At 45.6% G+C, this 15690-nt stretch overlaps 2 long non-coding RNA genes across 2 annotated transcripts; one reads left to right on the top strand and one right to left on the bottom strand.

Annotated features, from left to right (window-relative positions):
• Positions 1–1980: 1980 nt before the first annotated feature.
• On the bottom strand, positions 1981–4420 carry LOC140421461 (uncharacterized). The gene is made up of 2 exons (XR_011946795.1): positions 3626–4420; positions 1981–2955 (listed from the first exon to the last, which is right to left on the bottom strand). It is a non-coding gene; the product is annotated as an uncharacterized lncRNA (long non-coding RNA).
• LOC140421457 (uncharacterized) lies at positions 4223–11589 on the top strand. Its single transcript, XR_011946791.1, has 4 exons — positions 4223–4280; positions 5343–5392; positions 5915–7932; positions 8015–11589. It is a non-coding gene; the product is annotated as an uncharacterized lncRNA (long non-coding RNA).
• Positions 11590–15690: the final 4101 nt, after the last annotated feature.

The raw sequence follows: 15690 nt of genomic DNA, 5'->3' as shown, positions 1-15690 counted from the left end.
TCACCGGCAGATCTGTAGAATCATTTCAAGAATAGAATCATAGAATTTCCAGTGCAGATGGAGGCCATTTGGCCCATCGAGTCTGCACCGGCTCTTGGAAAGAGCACCCTACCCAGCCCGCACCCCCACCCTATCCCCATAACCCAGTAACCCTACCCAACACTAAGGGACATTTTGGACACTAAGGGCAATTTAGCATGGCCAATCCACCTAACCTGCACATCTTTGGACTGTGGGAGGAAACCAGAGCACCCGGAGGAAACCCACGCACACACGGGGAGAACGTGCAGACTCCGCACAGATAGTGACCCAAGCCGGGAATCGAACCTGGGACCCTGGAGCTGTGAAGCAATTGTGCTAACCACTATGCTGCCCTTAAATAGATCACAGAACACAACATTAGACATCATATTCTGTCAAGAATATGTGGGATAGGCATTGGAGAATTGGTATTGTTACTGGGTGAGTAATCCAGAGACCCAGGTTAATGCTCTGGGGATCTGGAATTGAATCTGCCTATGACAGATGGTGAAATTGAAATTGAATAAAATTCTCGAATTAAAAGTTTAATGATAACACTGTTGATTGTTGTAAAACCCTGTCTGGTTCACTAATGTCCTTCAGGAAATCTGCCCCCCTTACGTGGTCTGGCCCACACGTGACACCAGATCCACAGCAATGTTGTGGTTGATTTGTAAGTGCCCTCTGAAATAGCCTCACAAGACACGCAGTTCAAGGGCAATTGGAATGAGCAGTAAATGCTGGCCCAACCAGTGATGCCCACCTCCCATGAATGAATAATTTTTAAGAAGACTGTTCAATTTGAAGATGAGTAAGAAACTGTCTCTTGGTTTGGATTTGACTTATTATCGAGGTACAGTGAAAAGTATTGTTCTGCGTACAGTCCAGATCGTTCCATACATGAAAAAACAAAGTGCGGATCTTGGCAGTTTGCTCAGTTCGCAAAAGAATTTAATGGCTTTGTAGAAGCAGATAAATATTTTAATCACCATTCAGAACACATTTAATGGTAATGTGTGCTCATATAGACAGACACAAACAATTTTGTAACTGAATTAGAGGAAATGAAAGAGATTTCACTGAACCACATTTTTGAAAAATTCGGCCTTCCTGATGGAGAAACAGCAAAAGCCACTCAGGGAGATGAGGAAATCCAGGCTCAGTGTGGATTTGCTGTCACCCCTGAACGGGATTTAGGCTGCGGAATGTTTCATACCCAGAACAAAGAGGGTCAAATATAATAAACTTATCATTCTTTAATCTCCTACCTGTGAAGATATTTGATTGTGTTTAAAAACTGACATGGCCAATCTCAAATGAACTCAACAGAACTTGTATTACCCAATGATTCGATTTATTTTCTTTGTCAGTCATGTTTGCAATTCAATATTGTATATTTCAGAGAGTCTCAATTTCAGATGAGGACATAAATATCAAATAATATCAAGTTTTGAGTAATGCAATAAATACTGAGTAAAATTGTTTGATGTTTTTCGAAGGAAAGTAAGAATGATGTTATTACTGAATGAGAGGAAATATTTGCTGGACGGACATTTCTACATTTCATAATTCATTTGAAATCTAATAAAGTAAACGACTTCAACAAAGTGGTCGCCAGAGGGCTTTGTTAAGCTTTACTAATAGACAGACTCTGTAAACAGGATGTAGATCAAATGTAATTAGATTCTGTTATCAACTCAGAAATAATGACAAGATGCTTCAGCAAAAAAATACACTTTTGTAAATTCAATATGAAACCAATTGCATGATTACATAATGTTTATATCGTAAACTACACCATCTTCGTGTCCAAATCTTCTGGTCATTGGAGCAGGGGAACGTTCTCATTAAATCAAACTGAGCAAGAATTCTGCAGAAACTCCTTTTACAAAAGCAAATTGGAAGAATAATCGGAATAGAGAAATTTCAAGATCACAGAGAGAAGGACATTGAGACTAATTGATTTGCTCTTTTTCAATCTATATTTTTATTCGACTTTTATCATTTTTACAGATAACACAACATATTTTCCAAACTCCAGTCCAATGGGCTCATTGCCAATCAGCTGTTTTTTCAGTGTACTGGTTATCACGTTCCCCTCACACACCAAATGTCCCATATTATTATTATTCAAAACATTACTGATGTTACTCATCTAAATTTGCAGATAAGTTGTATCATTGTTATTTATTGTTCAATAGTTAAGCGATTGCATTATCTTACACCCGCAAAGTTCCAAATGATACCCTGCAAAATACTGTGATGGAGACTGGCAGGAATCGCAGTCAGAGTTCACACATGTTAGTTGTGAATGGTTTTCTAATGTGCTGTGCCATTTTATGATTCTAATTTCTCCGCCAAGTGCCTAATTTTCAGTCAAATTGTACTCCCACAATAGAAGGTTCTTCAGTGCAATAAGGATGCACTGTTTACTATTCTCGGTCAGTGCACTAAGCGCTGTTCCCTGTTTCTGTGGTGTAGTGATTATCATGTTTGCTTAAAGGCCCTCGGTTTAAAACCGCACAGAAACATTATCAAACCCCATTCATTTCCGTGTGTGGAAAAGTTACATGATTGACATTTTCATTATTCATTTACACCCATCCTGAATTGCCCTTGAATTGAGTTGCTGAGTTGATCTGCCGTGTGGAACCCCGTTCCCCAGAGCTTCAGACTGGTTCTCTGTTTCACTAGTCTAGATGTGGAGATGCCGGCACTGGGCTGGGGTGGGCACAGTAAGAAGTCTTGCAACACCAGGTTAAAGTCCAACAGGTTTGTGTCGAATCACTAGCTTTCGGAGCGCAGCTCCTTCCTCAGGTGAATAAGGAGGTGAGTTCCACAACCACATCTCTAGACAAAGTCACTGATGCAAGATGGTACTTTGAATGCGAGTCTTTGCAGGTAATTGAATCTTTACAGGTCCAGACTGTGTCACTGGAGAGGGATAATCACAGGTTAAAGAGATGTTAATTGTCTCAAGCCAGCACAGTTGGTAGGATTTTGCAAGCCCAGGCCAGATGGTGGGGGGTGAATGTAATGCAACATGAATCCAAGGTCTCGGTTGAGGCCGTGCCCGTACGTGCCGAACTTGGCCAATCCACCTAACCTGCACATCTTTGGACTCATGTCTGTGCTATCATTAAGACTGCCTGTTTCCACTTACGTTACATTATCCGGCCTCTCTCCTGTGTCTGTGCGCCTGGGGCTGAAACCTCGGTCATGCCTTTGTCACGTCCCGATTCAACAATTCCATTTCACACCTGGCTGCTCTCCCACATTCTACCTCTGTAAACCTAAAGCCATCCAAAAGTCTGCTACCCATGTCTTAATACACAGCAAGTTCCTTTCCCCTATGATCCCTGTGCTCCGAGATTTGCATTCGCTCCCAGTCAATTCTCAGCCTGTTTTCAAATCCCTCCATGGCCTCATCTCTCCCTGTGTCTTGTCATCTCCTCCAGCCCCACAACCCCCTGAGATATCTGTACAGTTCTGATCCTGGACTCTTGTACACTCCCAACTCTAATTACTCCACCATGGTTTGAAGTTCCCTTGGCCCCAAGCATTGAATTCCCTCCCTAAACCTCCCCATCTCCACCTCACTCACCTCCTTTGAGACTCTTTAAAACTCATCTCTTTGACCAAGTTTTTGGTCACCTGCCCTAATATCTCCTGTTGTGTCTGGGTGTCTCACTTTGTTTTATAATGTTCCTGTGAGGTTGACTGGGATGATTTATGATGTTAAAGGTGTTATATAAATAGAAGTTGTTGTTGTTGACTGTAACCCTGACCTCCTGTTTTACAATATCCCATTGGTTTCACAACAAACTCTATCAATGTTGTTTTGCCCCCTGCGGGTTTGCAGCCTCTGTAAAGACGGCGGCCGTTAACTCAGGCCTGTCACTGGGAGCAGGCCGCAGCTGTCCCCCCGCTCGATGCAAACCCGGGCCCGGAAACTTCTTATTGGGGTTTGGAGCCTCCACCGGGTTTCAGTGAAACCGCCCGGCCGAGTCCAGCATCGGCACTGCGCATGCTCCGGCTCACAATGCCCAGTGGATGATTGACGGCAGCTCTGGACCAATAGGACGAGAGGGGCAGGTCTGGAGGACCGAGCGGAGCAGCTGGTCCTCCAAGCAATCGGAGCGCATGAGGGGCGGGGCTCAACCACGGTCTCCCACGTGAGTTGGAGCATGCGCAGTGCCGATGACAACTCAGGTTTCCGGCGGTCCGGTGGAAATGCTCAGTCGGTCATATCCCGCGCGGTGAGGCATGAGGGAGGGATGGAGCCGGCGGATGGGTCGGGAGGCTTCATAAACACCCTGCGCAGGCCCCAAGCCCCGAATGCGAAACTTGGATACAGCAGTTGAACCGGCGAAAGCTGCTCGGGCTTTTCCCGCAGACAGGCCCGGGTGGACGAAATATGCGCCCGTGCGCATGCGCAGTGAGCGAGAACCCGGCTTTGCTCCACCTCCCATTCACTCTGATTGGTTGGAGGACAAGCCGCACTCGGTTGGTCCTCCAGCTCTTCCCATTGGTCCGAACCTGCCGTCAATCTGTCCCCGGGCATTGGGAGCTGGAGCAAACCCTTCACAATCATTGCAAGAAATCTTACACCAGGTTAAAGTCCAACGGGTTTGTTTCAAATCACTAGTTTTCAGAGCACTGCTCCTTCCTCAGGTGAATGACACCTGGTTATTCACCTGAGGAAGGAGCAGTGCTCTGAAAACTAGTGATTTGAAACAAACCCGTTGGACTTTAACCTGGTGTTGTGAGACCTTTTACTGTACTCACCCCAGTCCAACGCCGGCATCTCCACATCATGGCTTCACAATCATTGTCAGCTCCCTGGTTTGCAGCTGCGGGGCTTCTCCCTCCCTCCCGAGAACAGGCCCAGGTTAACGGGAACCATCCTGTTTCAGCCACTGGAGGATGGTTCACATCAGAGGAGGGGGACAAGAAATAAGAGCTTCCACTTTGCACTCAAATCAATGAGAACTCTGATCTCTGGCAAGGAAGGAAGCCCTGGCAGGTGGGCGGGGAGGATTCACAAACACCCACTGGAGGCCCCAAACGTCCAATACAACACATTGATTTTATTGTCAGTCTGCAGACAGGAGCTGGCGAACTGAACCCAGGCAGAGGAGAGGAAGGGAGAAAATGGAGTGGAGAAAATAAATGCCCAGGGAGGAGGGAGAGTGTGTGGGACGGGGATTTACAGTTTTGGGGGAACAGGAGAGGGAAAAATATGCCAGAGAAACTAGAATTATCTCTTTCAGAATTTCTATCCTGGACTGACTGATGGTTTTTGTAAACTCCTTTTACAGGGGGTTAGAAGTGGAGAATTTACACAGAACAAACTCAATCCAACAGAAAGGTTTGTCTCTTTGCGGTTTCTATCCTGCATTGACAGTGATGAATTTTGAAACATGATATTACAGCTCTCAGGAAAGATTAAATGGAGTGGGGCCTTTTTTCTATCGAAAATAAGGAATTCAGCAGTGACCTAATATAAATATTTAACATTATCAGTAGTTTGGAGAAGGGCGATGTGAGAGAGTCCAAACCCAGGGACCATCAACAAACAACGAGTCATGAATACAAGATAGTTACGAATAAATCCAATGAGGCAATACAAAATAATTTATTCACTCACTTGTTTAGAATGTGCAACTCATTACCATGGAAAGGAGTTGAGGAAAGTGCTGAGATGTTTTCAAAAGGAAACTGGACAAGCACATGAGAGAAAATGGAACCGAAAATCAGCTGAAAGGCTGAGATTTGATAGGTGTGACAGTCGGAGATGTGTGCCGGGTATGGACAGCAGCAGAATCTGTGACAGAATGGCCTGTTTGTGTCTTATATATTCACAGTAATTCAACATAATCTCCTTTTACAGAATATTTGCAGATGCAAACATCATGTCAAGATCTGACACAGTCACTTGATTCATCAGGACCGGCCTTTCAACGTGGAAGGAGAAATGTTTGTCTGTTTTGTCTTTGTGGAAAATATTCAAAAATCACTGTGATTGGAAAAGCACCGAGACACAGACATCTGAGTAATTTTCCACAGTTAGCTGGAACTGAGGTTTAACCAATCATACAGCATGAAATTAAATTGCAGCATTTACATCAGGGAGACACCGTACTCAGGCTTCAACTGATGATCCAAGTTGGAGAGACAAGGACATTCGCACCAAAGGAGTCAAGAAGCAGCAATGGGACATTCAGCCCCGTGAGCCTGTTCCACCATTTAATAACATCACGGCTGATCTGATAGTGACCGCAAATCTGCATCCCACCTACACCTGATAACCTGTCAATAACCATGGAGAAACCGTGGAAATGTGGGTACTGTGGAATGGGATTCAATTACCCATCTGAATTGGAAACTCACCGACGTATTCACACTGGGGAAAGGCCATTAACCTGCTCCGTGTGTGGGAAGGAATTCACTAAATTATCCAACCTCGACACACACCGGCATGTTCATACTGACCAGAGACCGTTTAAATGTGCTGACTGTGAGAAGAGCTTTAAAAGAAGAAATGGTTTACTGACACACCAACGCACTCACACTGGGGACAGGCCATTCATCTGCTCCATGTGGGAAGGGATTCACTCAGTCACCCAATCTCCTGAAACACCAACTTGTTCATACTGATCAGAGACCTTTTAAATGTGCTGACTGTGAGAAGAGCTTTAAAAGCAGAAAGGATTTACTGAAACACCAAAGCACTCACACTGGGGAGAGGCCATTCACCTGCTCCGTGTGTGGGAAAGGATTTAATTCTTTATCAAATCTTCGGACTCACCATCAGGTTCACTCTGACCAGAGACCGTTTAAATGTGCTGACTGTGAGAAGAACTTTAAAAGCAGAAAGGATTTACTGAAACATCAACGCACTCACACTGGGGAGAGGCCGTTCACCTGCTCCGTGTGTGGGAAGGGATTCACTTGTTCTTTCCAGCTTCTGCAACACCAGCGAGCTCACACTGGGCAGAGACCGTACACTTGCCCCGTGTGTGACAAGAAGTTCACTCTGTCATCCCACCTGACTTCACACCAACTTGTTCACACTGATCAGAAACCTTTTAAATGTTCTGACTGTGAAAAGAGATTTAAAAGTAAACCGAATCTGCAGAAACACCAGCGAGTTCACACTGAAACCGAATCATAGAATTTACAGTGCAGAAAGAGGGCATTTGGCCCATTGAGTGCACCGGCCCTTGCAAAGAGTACCTTACTTAAACCCATACCTCCAACCTAACCCATAACCCCATCTAACCTTTTTGGACACTTACGGGCAATTTAGCATGGCCAATCCACCTAATCTACACATTTTTGGACTGTGGAAATCGGAGCACCCGGAGGAAACCCCACACAGACACTGGGACAATGTGCAGACTCCGTACAGACAGTGACCTAAGCCGGGAATCCAACCTGGGACCCTGGAGCCTTGAAGCAACAGTGCTAACCACTGTGTTACCGTGTGGCCCACACGTGGGAGCGGTACTGGGGAGAGGCTGTGTAACTGCTCCCTGCGGGAGAGGAGATTCACTCAGTCAAACAACCTGCACAGACATCAGCAAGTTCACAGGCAACAGCAGGGTTTGGATTCAGCTGTTGTTGCTGCTGTTAGTTACATCCAAGACTGAATGATGCCTGGACGTCTGTTTCCAGTGGGGCTCCACAGTTTTCCGGTATATATCAATGATTTAGACTGAAATGTATGCACCAGGATTATACAAAAGTTGCTCATGTGTTTTAGACAATGAGGGAGAAAGCCATGGACTGGGTTAGATGGACAGAAAAGTGGGAAATGGAAATTTAGATAATGAGGGGTTAGGAACACACTTCAGTTAACTCCCAATAAAAATAAGGTCACTTCAGGATAATGGAAAAAACTGATTGGTGAGTATCTGATGTATCTTTATTTGTTTTATTCTTTTTTTATATAAATTTAGAGTACCCAATTCATTTTTTTACAATTCAGGGACAATTTAGTGTGGCCAATACACCTAGACTGTGCATCTTTGGGTTGTGGGGGCGAAACCCACGCAAACACGGGGAAAATGTGCAAACTCCACACGGAGAGTGACCCAGAGCCGGGATCGAACCTGGGACTTCAACACCGTGAGGCTGCAGTGCTAATCATTGTGCCACCGTATGCAAAGGGGAATGGTCCAGTGGTATTTTTGTGACTGGAAGACTGTTTCCAGCGGAGTTCTGGATTGTTCAGGACAAGATTCTATGCTTTGTGTGTTCTATATGAATGATTTAGACTTTAACATCGGGACATGGTTGAGACATTTGCAGTGTTGTGGTTGACAGTGAGAAATAAAGTTGTAGACTACAGGAAGATATCGATAGACTGATCAGCTGGACAGCAAAGAAGCAAATGGAGATCAATCTGGAGAAGTGTGAGGTAATAAATACACTTGTGGTTCGTGTACAAGGACACACAGATTCTTCTCCACTGTGGTATTCTGCAATCTCTATTTAAATTATTATTCTTCCCAACACAGGGGACAACTTCACTTTTTTTCAAAAATTATACTTTATCTGCCAAATATTTCCCACTGACTTACCCTATGTGTGATCTTTCTGCCGGCTGTGTAACTGGGTGAAGCTCTTTTCACAGTCAGTTCACTGGAACACTCTCACTTGGGTGTGTGTATCGGCACGTTTCCAGTCACAATAATATTTGAAATCTTTTCCCATGGGCAGAATAGACTTAACATTGCTCCTTCCACATTCAGAGGCCAATGTTTTTCCAGTCCTAATGAATCGAATAACTGTTACCTCTCAATGTGATGTTTGGTTTGAGTTTGTCATCTGCAAATTTTCCTCTTGAATACCTTGTACAAAATTCGGGTCAGTCAATTCCACTTTCAATGTTTCCTTCCAATTACCCAAAGCTGTAAATTCTCATCTCACACACTCTCCTTTCTTTCTGTGATGAGAACCAAACCCATCTCACCATCTGCACCATTTCTTTCCTCCACTCCCAGTTTTCTCCCTCCCTCTCCTCTGCCTGGGTTCAGTTCTCCAGCCCCCATCTGCAGACTGACAATAAAATCAATGGGTCTTATTGGGGGTTTGGGGCCTCCAGCGGATATTTGTGAATCCTCCCCGCCTACCTCCCAGGGTTTCCTTCCTTTCCAGAGATCAGAGTCCTCATTGATTTGAGTGCAAAGTGTCAGCTCTTATTTATTATCCCCCCTCCCATCCTCTGATGTGAACCATCCTCCAGTGTCTGAAGCAGGATGGTGCCCGTTAACCTGGGCCTGTTCCCGGGAGGGAGGGAGAAGCCCCACAGCTGCAAACCAGAGAGCTAACAATGATTGTGAAGGGTTTGCTCCGGCTCATAATGCCTGGGGACTGATTGACGGCAGGTATGGACCAATAGGAAGAGTTGCGGGCTGGAGGACCAAACTGGAACGGCTGGTCCTCCAACCAATCCGTATGAATGAGAGGCGGGGCTGAGCCCAGATGTCCCTCATTGGCTGAAAGTTTGAATCATTTTGAAAGCTGATTTTTTGAATAATGTTTATTGTCACAAGTAGGCTGACATTAACACTACGACAAAGTTACTGTGAAAAGCCGCTAGTCTCCACATTCCGGCACCTCTTCAGGTTCACAGAGGGAGAATTCAGCATGTCCAATTCACCTCATGAGCATGTCTTTCAGGACTTGTGGGAGAGAACCGGAGCACCTGGAGGAAACCCACGCAGACACAGGGAGAACGTGCAGAGTGTGCACAGACAGTGACCTAATCTCGACCCTGGTGCTGTGAAGTAACAGTGCTAACCACTGTGCTACCGTGCCGCCTTTTGTCTCAAATCACTGTGCTACCCTGATTTGTCTCAAACCCCAGGAGGAAACGGGACCTTTCTGTGGCTTTAGACAGGTGAAACCCTGTGGGTGTGGAGCAAACATTTCAACATTTGTTGCTGAAATGTGGCAACAAGATGGTTCAATCTACAAACAATTCAAAGACTGACTTAAAGGGCTGGTTTAGCTCAGTGGGCTAGACAGCTGGTTTGTCATGCAGAATAAGGCCAGCAGTGTGTGTTCAATTTCCGTACCAGCTTACCCGAACAGGCGCCTGAATGTGTCGACTTGGAGCTTTTCGCAGTAACTTCATACTTCTGACAATAGATTATTATTATCAAGGAATAACTGGCAGACAGGAAATGGCACCATTAAAACAAGTATTGTTCCCCATTACAATAACGAGAACAGGACAGGGAGGAGGTTAATACTGTTACCATTCAAAGGTAGCACGGTGGTGCAGTGGTTAGCACTGCTGCCTCACGGCGTCGAGGTCCTAGGTTTGATCCAACTGCAATTATGTAGTTTGCAGGTTTCCCATCACACTTATACACACAAGCACCCACACACAGAAGCACCCACACACTCACAGACACACAGAAGCACCCACACACTTGCAGACACTTCCAGTCCAATCAGATGGAAATTTTTCCTCACACTAACCAACTTGACTATTACTGTGGTTAGGTCCACAGTTTTGCCGAAATTCAAGTAAACCTATCCCTGCGGGACTGTGAGCAGCTTTAACCATCCAGTGTTTTAACCGTCCAGTGATCAGCGTGAGATTGTTTGCAATACAGGGAACCAGCCTTGAATAATTACAACCTGCTATTACAGATGATGCTAATTCCCCTGAGCTTGATGGGGAGATGAAGAGGAATCTAAGACAGGTTACAAGGAGAAAAATGCAATGGGAATGTTTGCACTGAGCAAGAGAAAAGCTTTGAAAAAGCAAAAGGATTGAATCTCTTGTGCCCCGAGGTGGTGTGTGGGTGGGGGCGCAAATCACGTTCATATGTTTTGGTCCTGTCCAAAGCTGCAGGATTATTGGAAGGAGGTTTTTAGGGTAATCTCTAAAGTGGTGCATGTGAAACTGGAGGTGGGCCCTCGGGAGGCCATATTCGGGGTGTTGGACCAGCCGGGGTTGGAAACAGGTGCGCAGGCAGCTGTTGTAGCCTTCGTCTCGCTGATCGCCCGAAGGCAGATCACCTCTCCACCCTGTGCCCTGGCGTGGTGGGGGGAACCTGTTGGAATTCTTGACTCTTGAGAAGGTTAAGTTTGAACTGAGGGGAAGGATGGAGGGGTTCAACAATTCATGGGCGTTATTCATTATGCACTTTCAAGAATTGGATAACATCGAACATTGATAGAGGGCTACAAAATTATGAGGGGCATAGACAGAGTGGATAGTCAGAGACTTTTTCCCAGGGTAGAGGGGTCAATTACGAGGGGACATAGGTTTAAGTTGCGAGGGGCAAGGTTTAGAGGAGACATATAGGCAAGTTCTTTACACAGAGGGTAGTGGGTGCCTGGAACTCGCTGCCAGAGGAGGTGGTGGAAGCAGGGGCGATAGTGACGTTAAAGGGGCATCTTGACAAATACATGAATAGGATGGGAATAGAGGGATACGGACCCCGGAAGTGTAGAAGATTTTAGTTTAGACGGGCAGCATAGTCGGCACGGGCTTGGAGGGCCGAAGGGTCTGTTCCTGTGCTGTACTTTTCTTTGTTCTGTATTGGGGGGGGGGGGGGGGGGGGGGGGGGACGGGACGGTATGTGGGTTGGTGGGAGGATGGGATTGTAGTTGTTGATTTGGGGATCAACATTATCTTCGTTACTGCTTATTGTTTATTGTTGGTGGGTGCAAATTTGGGAGAAAATGAAAAAGGAGAATAAAAAATATTTTTTGAAAAACCTAAGGATCTGCAATAGACGTTTGTCCTAGTAAGTCATATTTCGGGCAAGATTATAAACACAGGGCATTCATTTAAAGTGATTAGAAAAAGAAGCAATGCTGATGAGAAGAAAAACATTCTGTGCTGCATGTGGGATCATGAATGCACTGCTCGAAAATGTGGTGGAGGCAGATTCAGTTGATGCCGTGAAAATAATTGGACAACTATCTGTGACTATCAGATCAGCCATGACCTTATTAAATGGCGGCGCAGACTGGGCTGAATAGCCAACTCCAGCTCCTTGCTCATCTGTTCGTATCTTTTGAGGAGAAAAACATCTGCAGAGTTCAGGGCCAATGACAGGGGATTGTGACTGTTGCAGAAAGTTGGCACAGATACAATTTGTCGAGTCCCTTCACTCTGTGCTGTCACCTTCCTATGTCACTGTGATATAAGGGAAATGCAGTGCACCAATGCAGGAGAGGCAGATTGCTCCCTCTCGATATAATGGAAACCCTGTGCCCCAGTGCAGGAGAGGCTGGTTGTCGGGCAGTGTGAGCTGAACATACATGGCTGGATAAAGACTAAGGCAAATGTCAAGATTCTTGGAGCGAAAACAAATCTGGAGGGAATTGGTCAATGATCCTGGGGAGTTGCATTTTGCATGAATCGTAAGTGTGACCCAGTCACAATTATGAACAGAAAACAAATCTATCACTGGTTTCATGAGATGATTTACCGTGTCCCAGGTGTTGTAAATACTGTACATACTGGAGATCAGCCTGCGTGCTGCCTATGTCTAAGTGATATCTTATCAGAATAATGTGCTTCTGTATTAAATAAAGTAACCGAACCTCTCATTGTGCTTCATGCCCAGCATCTTGCTTATCCGTGGATCTTCTGTTTTGCTGACTGGGAAAAAGAATCTTCCTGTTTACTAATTGCTTTCTATGGCGGCTGAGTCACCCTGAATCCCCGGCGCTGCAGAAAGTTCCCTATCAATGAGTGCAGGAGGTCAGTGCGCAGGTGCAGTGTGGGTGTGTGCTCTGAGCATGCTCAGTGTCAGTCATGGTGAGAGAGTGAGGAGGAGCGGATGGTTCAGGAGGAGATTTTGGGCACAGTGTAGGAATGGAAACCGTGGCTGCACTGGGAACTTTATCAACTTCTGGGGTAGGCCTGAGGCCCCGAATAAGAGGCCTGTTTAGCCCACAGTGACAGGCCCGGAGGGAGCGGGCTCACAGGCCGCCAACTTGCGAGTGGGAGTCGGGGCGGATCAGGGAGACGGGGTTTCCGCCCCGGTGGCCCGGGTTACCCAGGCAACCAGCCGCTGCCATCTTGGACAGGGTTCACACTCTGAGAGACAAAGACTGGGATTGACAGGTTGGGAAAAGGATATTACACAGAAACTAGAATTGTCTGTTCTCAATTTCTATCCTGTACTCACAGTCAGCACTGTTTTCAAATCATTTTCCAGGAGATTAGGTGAGGATTTACAGACAGAAAATCAAATCAAACATCACGTCAAAATCAGATACATTCTTCAGGACCTGAATATCATCGACCTTTGAATGTGGCAGGAGAAATGTTTCTCAGTTCTGTCTGTGGGAGAAGATTTCAAACATCAGTGTGACTGTAAAAACACCGAGACCCACACACACATCCGAGTGAGAGTGTTCCAGTGAAATGACTGTGGAAAGAACTTTAACCAGTTACACAGCCTGAAAAAACATCACACCATTCACAGTGAGGAGAAACCATACACGTGTTGTATGGACGAGGCTTCAATGATTGTCCAACCTGGAGAGTCACAAGGACACCAGCTCCATGGAGAAACTGTGGAAATCTGATGATCGCGGCAAGAGATTCAATTATCCATCCCGGCTGGAAATCCATCGACGCAGTCTCACTAGGACCACCATCACAGAAAGATTGTGAAAATGTGAAGATTGTGGTAAAGGATTCTATTAACCATGCTGCTGGAAATCCATCAACGCAGTCACACTGGGGAGAAGCCGTTTGTCTGCTCTGTGTGTGGGAAAGGATTTACAAAGGCAGAGAGCCTTGTGTCACACCAGCGAATTCACACTGAGGAGAGACCGTCCAGATGCACTCATTGTGAAAAGATGTTCAAGCAGTCATCCACCCTCACTGCAGACCAGCGAATTCACACTGGGGAGAGACCATTCAACTGCTACGTGTGTGGGAAGAGATTCGCACTGTCCTCCACCCTGCTGATTCACCAACGCACTCACACTGGGAGAAGACATTCATCTGCTCCGTATGTGGGAAAGGATTCACTCAGTCGTCTGGCCTTTCATTACATCAGCGAGAGCACACTGGGGAGAGGCCATTCAGCTGCTCTGTCTGTGGGAAGGGATTTACTCAATTATCGGCCCTGCTGACACACTAGAGAATTCACACTGAGGAGAGACCATTCACCTCCTCTGTGAATGGAAAGGAATTCACGCAGTCAGCCAGCCTCGTGTTACACCAGCGAATTCACACTGAAGAGAGGCCGTTCGGCTGCAATCACTGTGGAAAGAGATTCAGGCAGTCTTTCGACCTCACTGCACACCAACATGTTCACACTGGGGAGAGACCATTCATCTGCCCCGTCTGTGGAAAGAGATTCACTCAGTCATCCGGCCTTTGGTCACACCGGCGAGTTCACACTGAGGAGAAGCCGTTCAGCTGCACCTCCTGTGGAAAGAGTTTCAGATCTTCATCTGATCTCAACGTACACGAGCGTGTTGACACTGGGGAGAGGCCGTTCACCCGCTCTGTGTGTCGGAAGGGATTCACTCGGTCATCCAATCTGCGGGCACACCAGAGAGTTCACAAGTAACTGCAGGGATTGGATTATGTTGTTATTGTTGCTGTTACACACATCCAGGATTGTTAGTCTGATAATATTTGGTTTGTTTCTGGTGAAATTAACAACCCAATAACAGACGGAACTGTAATGTTCTGGATACCTCCCTGATTTTTGGGGTTGCAATGTCCCTGTTTCAAACACCATCTGGGATCTTTCCCCTTCATTCAAGAACTCGCAACAGAAACTAGCGTACAGTAAAATTATTAACTTCTATTTGAATCCTAAATTGCTCTATGATGTAAAATCTACAATTCCGTGTCTGAAAGGTTCCATTGATGAACATCTCCAATTGTAACATGCTGATTAATCCTTGCTGACAATTCTCTCTGACATATACGTTCTTCACATTGGGAGCTCCATTATATTATCACAGCACATTGAACAAAACAGTAAAGTATTTCACAGACACATCAATAAAGCTTCATCAATCAACATTGTTATTGATGAAGTTTGGAAGTCGCTGAGTTGAATCGTTTCTGACACAGCAGCAGCAACATTTGCTAAAGGTGGAACCCACAACACAGAGTGGTTTGAGAGCCACACAGCAGAGATGACATCTGTCATTGAAGCAAAAAGCAAAACCAACCTGATGTACAACATAAAACCAACACTGAGAACACTGCCTCATGTGAAAGCAGCAAAAGACAGGCAGATACTGTGTAATAAACACGGGATCAGCCGACATCAAGAATTCCAAACTGCCTATGACAATGGAAATCTATCTGTTATGTATTTGATGGGATTAACAGGACACTTGGTTCTGCTTTCACCAAAGTTGGTGTCCTGAAATCATTGTTAAGTTCTCACTGACAGAAGTAAACAGCTGGGTTGAACACAACAGTGAGCTGTACCCCTGTGAGACGGGCATCTCCCAGTCTCTGTTTGACTCTTCTGCAGCTTCCTGTCATGGTTGAGTTGGACGAGGAATCCTCATCATTTGAGCCGGAAAAGGCCATTGATTGTTGAGCAAGCAGAAAAACACCCAGCAAGGATGGAATTCCAACTGAACTGCTCAAATGCAGAAAGTCCAATTAACTGTCCTACCTTCATGATCTGCTCCTCCTCT

The sequence above is a fragment of the Scyliorhinus torazame genome, chromosome 5 (genome assembly GCF_047496885.1).
Source record: "Scyliorhinus torazame isolate Kashiwa2021f chromosome 5, sScyTor2.1, whole genome shotgun sequence".
Taxonomy (NCBI): Eukaryota; Metazoa; Chordata; class Chondrichthyes; order Carcharhiniformes; family Scyliorhinidae; genus Scyliorhinus; species Scyliorhinus torazame.
Note: the sequence above shows the minus strand (reverse complement) of the source record. Positions and strands in the feature narration are given on the sequence as shown.